This window comes from Lagenorhynchus albirostris, chromosome 7 (assembly GCF_949774975.1).
Source record: "Lagenorhynchus albirostris chromosome 7, mLagAlb1.1, whole genome shotgun sequence".
NCBI classification, from domain to species: Eukaryota; Metazoa; Chordata; class Mammalia; order Artiodactyla; family Delphinidae; genus Lagenorhynchus; species Lagenorhynchus albirostris.
This window is the reverse complement of record NC_083101.1, coordinates 72,628,934-72,635,650: the sequence shown is the minus strand read 5'-3', so window position 1 is coordinate 72,635,650 and position 6,717 is coordinate 72,628,934. Positions and strand designations below refer to the sequence as shown.

Below are 6,717 nucleotides of genomic sequence, written 5' to 3'. Positions count from 1 at the left end.
GTCCATAAGGTTTAAGGATTTGATCTTTGAGGAAAAAGCAGAATAAAATATTGTTTGTGATTCTGACTCTCTTAAGACATGCAACTATAAGGTCAAAATAGGCAAAATTAAGAAATAAAACTTGCTTCATTGAGAGGCAGGATTGTAGCAAGGGCTGGGGGAGATGGGACTTGCAATACAGATTTAGGAAGATATCTGCATAGAGGTGATAGTTGAAGGCATGAGTGACGATGAGAACTCCAAGGGTGAGATATGACAGAAATGGCCTTTGATTCTCAGACCAAGGAAGGGTGAGAAACGAAGCACACAGATTCATAATGAAATACTGTAGCTGCTATTTTTCACAAGGGCAGGGGGCAGAGAAGGAGCTTCATTAGGCAGCTGATTTCCTCTTTATTCCTACTGAGACAGAATACTGGGCTGATTCCCATTCTGATGATTGTCCTTACATCGCTTTTCAGCGACATCAGGCTCCTAAGTCACAGAAAGTGTGCACCAAACTCAGACATCCAGAGAAATGTGGCGATAATGAACTAGGAGAGAAGGACAATGCCAAGCTACCTGCTAGAAGACTAGTGTCTGAAGCAAACCATACTACAAGACAATTTTGTTGTCTTTCATTCTTTCTTGCCATATGGCTAATATTTAGAATATTCTCTCTTTTTAAATCAAAAATCCTTTTCAAAAGAATGGCTACAAGTTTCAACATTTTTAATTTTGTCTTTTCTCACTCATAAGAATCTTCCCTTGAACTTGACCAAGAAAATTATCAGACATACAGAGCTTTTGTTTTGTCAAAACAGAAGTATCAGTGTATTTCTCTTGATGTTTTATAAATATAAATACATACATATATGTACACATACATGCATGCCTCCCTCCCTTCTTGCCAGGCTACCTTTCCCCACTACTAATGAATACTGAGCTAAATATCCTGACTTCTATAACCATTTATTATGGTTATAAATTTCAACATTTATTCATTCATTTAACAAATACTTTTGTGCCCAGCCCTGGCTGCACAGTAGCACCCTCTGGGGACCTTTCAGGGTTCTCAATGCCCACGCACATCCCCTGGCAGTTACATTAGACCCTCTGGGTGGGGCCCAGGCATCAGCATTTTTAAAGATCCCCAGTTGAGGCCAAGGTGAAGGAACTGAGGCCATGAAACTTGCTCAAGATCACAGAGCCAGGTGGTAGAGGCCAGGAGAGATGCCACTCCAGGACAGGACTCCTCCCTGCAGCTTCATTCAGGCCTTCAAAGGGACACTGCTTAGTCACATCTCTCTGACCCACAGCTTCCACCCTGACCATGACCCCAGCCCCACCTCAGCGCCCTCCCCGCACCTCACACTCTCACTGCCTCGGCTCACAGCCCACCATGAGCTCCGCGCTCACAGGTAGTGGATCTGCCCCAGGGTTCTTTCTGCAGCCCCGTCCTAATAAAATATAAATAAATAAATACTGTTGCGAGTCTGCATTGCTAGGTCCACGAAAAAAAGGTAGACAGTGCCCCTGCCCTCATGTAAACTCATTCTGGAGTTAACATTCAGAAAATACATCTTGCTCCTAATAACGGTATATTATGATAAAAAATAAATAAAAACAAAAAAGGAAGGGATGGAAAAGAAGGATAAAACAAAGTTTATTGGTTTTCTATGTGAGAAGAAAACAACAAAACATTCTTTAAAATTTTGCTACTGTTTCAGATCATTTTGTCTAGTTTAGCAGCAACATGTGATTACGTTTCTCTAATTCTCTAGTCCTCTAATCATATGTCTAATAACTGAGTAGACATACATCAACATGACCCTGAAAAATATGGCATGTTAACCCTATAATAGATCACACAGATTCAAAATGGCACTGGAAACATTAATCCTTCTTCCAACAAGTATTTTGACTGTCTTCTATGTTGCAGGTATTCTTCTAGTTCTGGAGATTCAGCAGTGAATAGCACCCTGTCATCTTGAAGCATAAGGTTGGTGTTTGACCTCAAAAGCCAGTCAATGACGCGTGGCAAAGACTGTCTTTAGGAGACTAGCAGAACCAGTATAAACAGTAGCCCCCTTAAGTGACATCACTTTCACCCCCTCCCTTTTTTCCCATACCTCCAGATACAAAAGAGTCATAGAATGCTAGAATTGAAACCTATGTTAGAGTTTTTCTAGATTATGTATTCTAATGCCTTTTATCTGAAGATGTGTGAATGAGGGCCAGAGGTTTTAATTAACATCCAAAGATTATTCAGCAGATTATGATAATGACAAAACATTAGAAAACTATTCCTTCTGTGTATGCATGTGTGTACACATGTATGTGCTAAGGGAACAAAGACCATGTAACAAGTAACCCCCTCCATTTCCTTAAAAACTATTTTCTGCATTTTTCTCAGTAATAAACTTGCTATCTTACTGTTCAGAGGATTTCTCATTTATCACTAAATTCTCCTTTGAGCTCTCAGACTTAGAAAACATTGAAAACCCTGCAGAATTTTTTCATCTCTTGATGTCCCTTCCATAAAGTAATTAAGATAATTCATTTTCTCCCATATTTTCCATACCCAGAAAATGAGAATCAAATGTAATTTTTTTTTTTTTTTTTTGCGGTACGCAGGCCTCTCACTGTTGTGGCCTCTCCCATTGTGGAGCACAGGCTCCGACGCGCGGGCTCAGCAGCCATGGCTCACGGGCCCAGCCGCTCCGCGGCATGTGGGATCTTCCCCGCCCAGGGCACAAACCCGTGTCCCCTGCAACGGCAGGCGGACTCTCAACCACTGCGCCACCAGCGAAGCCCAAATGTAATTTTTAAAACTCAGTAAAAAACGCTTTGATTTTCTCTTTTATGATTACCTGTTTTTGATCCTCTGCAAAATACAAGGCAAACTTCCAACACAGACAAGTTAATGTTACATCCTAACTATATTTACCATAACTCAGTCATATTCATTAATACAAAGGTAGTGAGAAGCTCTCACATTTAGTCTCAAACAACATGAGGTCATGAGCATATGAGGGAATCATGTACTACTGGTCATTAATCCTAATTTCAGAAATTACATTTGAAGATTTAATTCTCTCTTCCTATGTCTAGACAGGCAACCAGGAATAATCTTTTCAGCTTTAATTGCATTTACGCCTATGACTTCATAAAAGGGACAATTCTCGTCGCTATTTGCAAGAGAAAAAAAAAGATCATACATAATCCTCATCATCACGTGATACTTGTCAGTAACCTCAATATCTGGGCCTCCATGGAGACATCAAAAACATATAAAACAAATAAAAATTATACCCTTAATAAAAATCATAGTATTCATTAAGAAATTGTTGATTATCTGCTCTGATTACAAATGAGTGCAATGCAGTTTTTCCCTCAAGCAGCTTAGCTTCTATTTAAAGATGGAAGGTGTATTACTCTGCTAGGGCTGCCATAACAAAATATCACAAATTGCATGGCTTAAACAATAGAAATTTATTTTCTCACAGTTCTGGAGGCTGGAATTCCAAGATCAAGGGGTCATCAGGTTGGGGTTTTTCTTGAGGCCTCTCTCCTTGGCTTGCAGGTGGCCACCATCTCACTGTTTCCTTACAGTGTCTTTCTTCTGTGCACATGCATCCTTGGTGTCTCTCCATGTATCCAAATGTCCCTGTCTTACAGAGACACCAGTCAGACTGGATTAAGGCCCACCCTAAAGACCTCATTTTAACTTAACTACCTCTTCAAAGGCCCTGTCTCCAAATATAGTCACGTTCTGAGATACTAGCAGTTAGGACTTCAACATGTGAACAACACATGGCATTGTATATAAGTGTAATAAAACATAATATACTACAGTAACTCAAGAGAAGATGCTGGCTAGTACACTGGTAAGGCTCTGCACCAGGTAACAGAGCAACTGGAAAGGAAGGGAAATAACATTTACTGATTATCCATTATGTGACAGTATCTGCGTTATATACTTTTTTTTCCACGTATGCATTTCGTTTTAATAAATAGAGCATATTCATGGCTTAGATCTTAAATCATATTACAGACAAACACTTCTAGGCCCAAACAGCTAACAGCGAAGCTGCTACTGCTGGAAGGAATGCAGCCCCACATGCACTTGAAGTCCAAAGAGCAGTGACCTGACTCTAGAGGCCACCACACACCACCCCTCTGTAGGCTGGACGCTGGACCAGTGGACAGCAGGAAACTCGAGGACATTCATGCACCCACCATTTGACCCCTCACCTTCGTGCTGCAGAACCAGCGGAAAGTTGTATTACTGTCAGATAAGCTAGAGGAAGGTTTCCTGATCATATTAAGCAAAGCTCTCCCATTGCTACCAATCAGCCAGGGGCGTTAGCTAAAAAAGGGTATCCACTGATAAATACAGAATATGAGAACAGCAAGGAGGAAGCTATACAGGTCATCTTGTTTCTTCAAATGTCAGAAGTGTCCACGTCACAGCAGTTGGTGGACACCACCTCCCGCAGGCATAGTCCAAAAACTTCCTGTTGGCGTTTGGACCAAACAAGGCTCCCTGCGCTTCTTGCATCATCTACTGGGTTATGAGGCCCAGCCAGCTTTTGAGAGTATTGGAAACCTTGATTTTGCGATCCCCATTATAGATCTCAACCTCGCCAGCTACTTCCTCAGGCAGGTAGGCCTCCTGATCAATCTGGACATCAACATCTCTTTCCGTGGCGATTTTGTACATAGGGATTTGCACTACAGGCTTCACCAGAGGGAAATCTTATTTCCTGCAACGAACAATCATTCCGGGTTCCAATAACTAGTACAAACCCTGGAGGACCATTCCATCCAGCAGTACTTGGTACCTGGTTGTATCTTTTACCCTTAGGCTGAGTCTATGTTTTGCTTCATTTAGTAGGTCTGTGATAAGATCATCCATCTCTCGCTCTGAGGACTTTGAGCCTCACTTGATTTATCAAATTGGACACCTGAATTTTCTTCTGTTGCTCAATCTGCTTTTCTTTCTTCTCATAGTATTCCATAGTCTTCAGTCTTTGGGTTTGCACAAGACAACCCTTCTCAATGTTGAACTCTTCCTCTGCCTTCACGTCTATTTCTTCTGCTTCCTCATTGGCTTCTTTTTCAATAAAAGCCATTGTGTGCTTAATCTGCTTCTGCACATCGGCATTGCTGAGAGCCATGGCGCTAGTGACGCAAAGAGGTGGGCCACTGGCTGGAGCTCAGGTCTGATACGGGCAGCTGGCAACTGGGAGAGGAAAGCTGGCGTGGCTTCAGGCCTCCTCTGTTTTGTTGTGCTACGTACTTAACATGTGCTATCATGTGTAAAGCCTGTGGAAATCACAATCCAACCAGTTATCCCCATTTTATAAATGAGGAAACTGAGGCTCCAAGAGAGGAAAAGACTTCCCTAGGTAATGCAGCTGGAAGATGGTGGACCCATTTTAAGAATTTAGGTGTGTCATCGATGCTTACCTGCCTTCCATAAGAATATAATTCCTCCCTGCTGTTAGTCCTGGTTCTGCTACTCACTAGTTTTTCTTGGACACCTCACTTACCTGAACTGGAATTCAACTTCCTAATCAATAAACTAAGAAGTGTCTTCATCCACTGTTTTCATAATTTCTTATTATATTGTAAAGTATTATAACCCATTATATGCACTTTGGAAATAAGGAAAAAATGGAAAAAACTAAATGCAATATGCCACTCTAATAAAACCACCATAAATCTTTTGGTAAGATTCCCTTCTGGTCCCATCCTCCTAAACATAGGTAGGTAGAGTTTCCTTCTTGCATCACTTCATTTCTGAAGAAAAGCAAGTAGTCATCTCATTATGAGACTCAGATCAGATTAGCAAAATAGAAGAACAAGAGAGACAAAAAGAACAATGACATTCTACGAACCCCTTCCTCTTAGTTATTTAGAAGGTTTCTTTGTCTGTGGATGCCTATCCATGAGGCAGGACTGACCTGTGTCACTTACACACAAACACACACATACACACACACCAGCTTTATGAAAAAACAAACTGAATGGATTCTAAGGGCCAAGAGGAAAGAGCCTAGCCATGAGGGAACAGCCAAAGGGTAAAGACAAAGGGACATTAAGGGAGGGGGAGAAGAGAGCAGCGGGAACAGAATAGACTCCTTGATCTCCATCCAAATGAACTCATAATGAACCTAAAAATGACTTGAGGCAAAAAGCAAAGAACAGTATTGCACCATTCTCTGGCCAATGTGTGTGCATTTGATCATTTAAGACTTTCTAGCAATGGACTGTATACCCTTCCAAAAATTAAGGGCATGACAGACTGGTTATATAATATATCTTAGAGACTAGGAATAGATATATACATATACAGCAAACATACAAGTATATATACAAGTTTGTGACTTGCCTCTGCTTTTGTCATTTAGCAACTCATAGGCATATTTAATATAATTATATAGTCTTCATAACCTTGATTTTAATGCCTGCATAATGTCCAATTGAATAAGTATACCAACCAGTTTACTTAGTCATTATTCTATTTTTAGACCTTTGAATATTTCCACCTTGTAGCTGTGTACTCAGTGAGGCAGTCTATAATTTTTAAGAGAGAAAAATATCCTATAAAAGTTGTTAGGACTTCCTTGGTGAACATATCAGTTATCTTAGAGAGAACCTCGGTTTGGGGAGGGTAAAATGAGTGACACTTCAGTTTACAACATAAAGCAGCAAGCAACCGACCCAAGA

At 40.8% G+C, this 6,717-nt stretch overlaps 1 pseudogene; it reads right to left on the bottom strand.

Annotated features, from left to right (window-relative positions):
* Window positions 1-4,554: 4,554 nt before the first annotated feature.
* LOC132522940 (V-type proton ATPase subunit E 1-like) lies at window positions 4,555-5,162 on the bottom strand (annotated as a pseudogene).
* Between the last annotated feature and the right edge of the window lie 1,555 nt (window positions 5,163-6,717).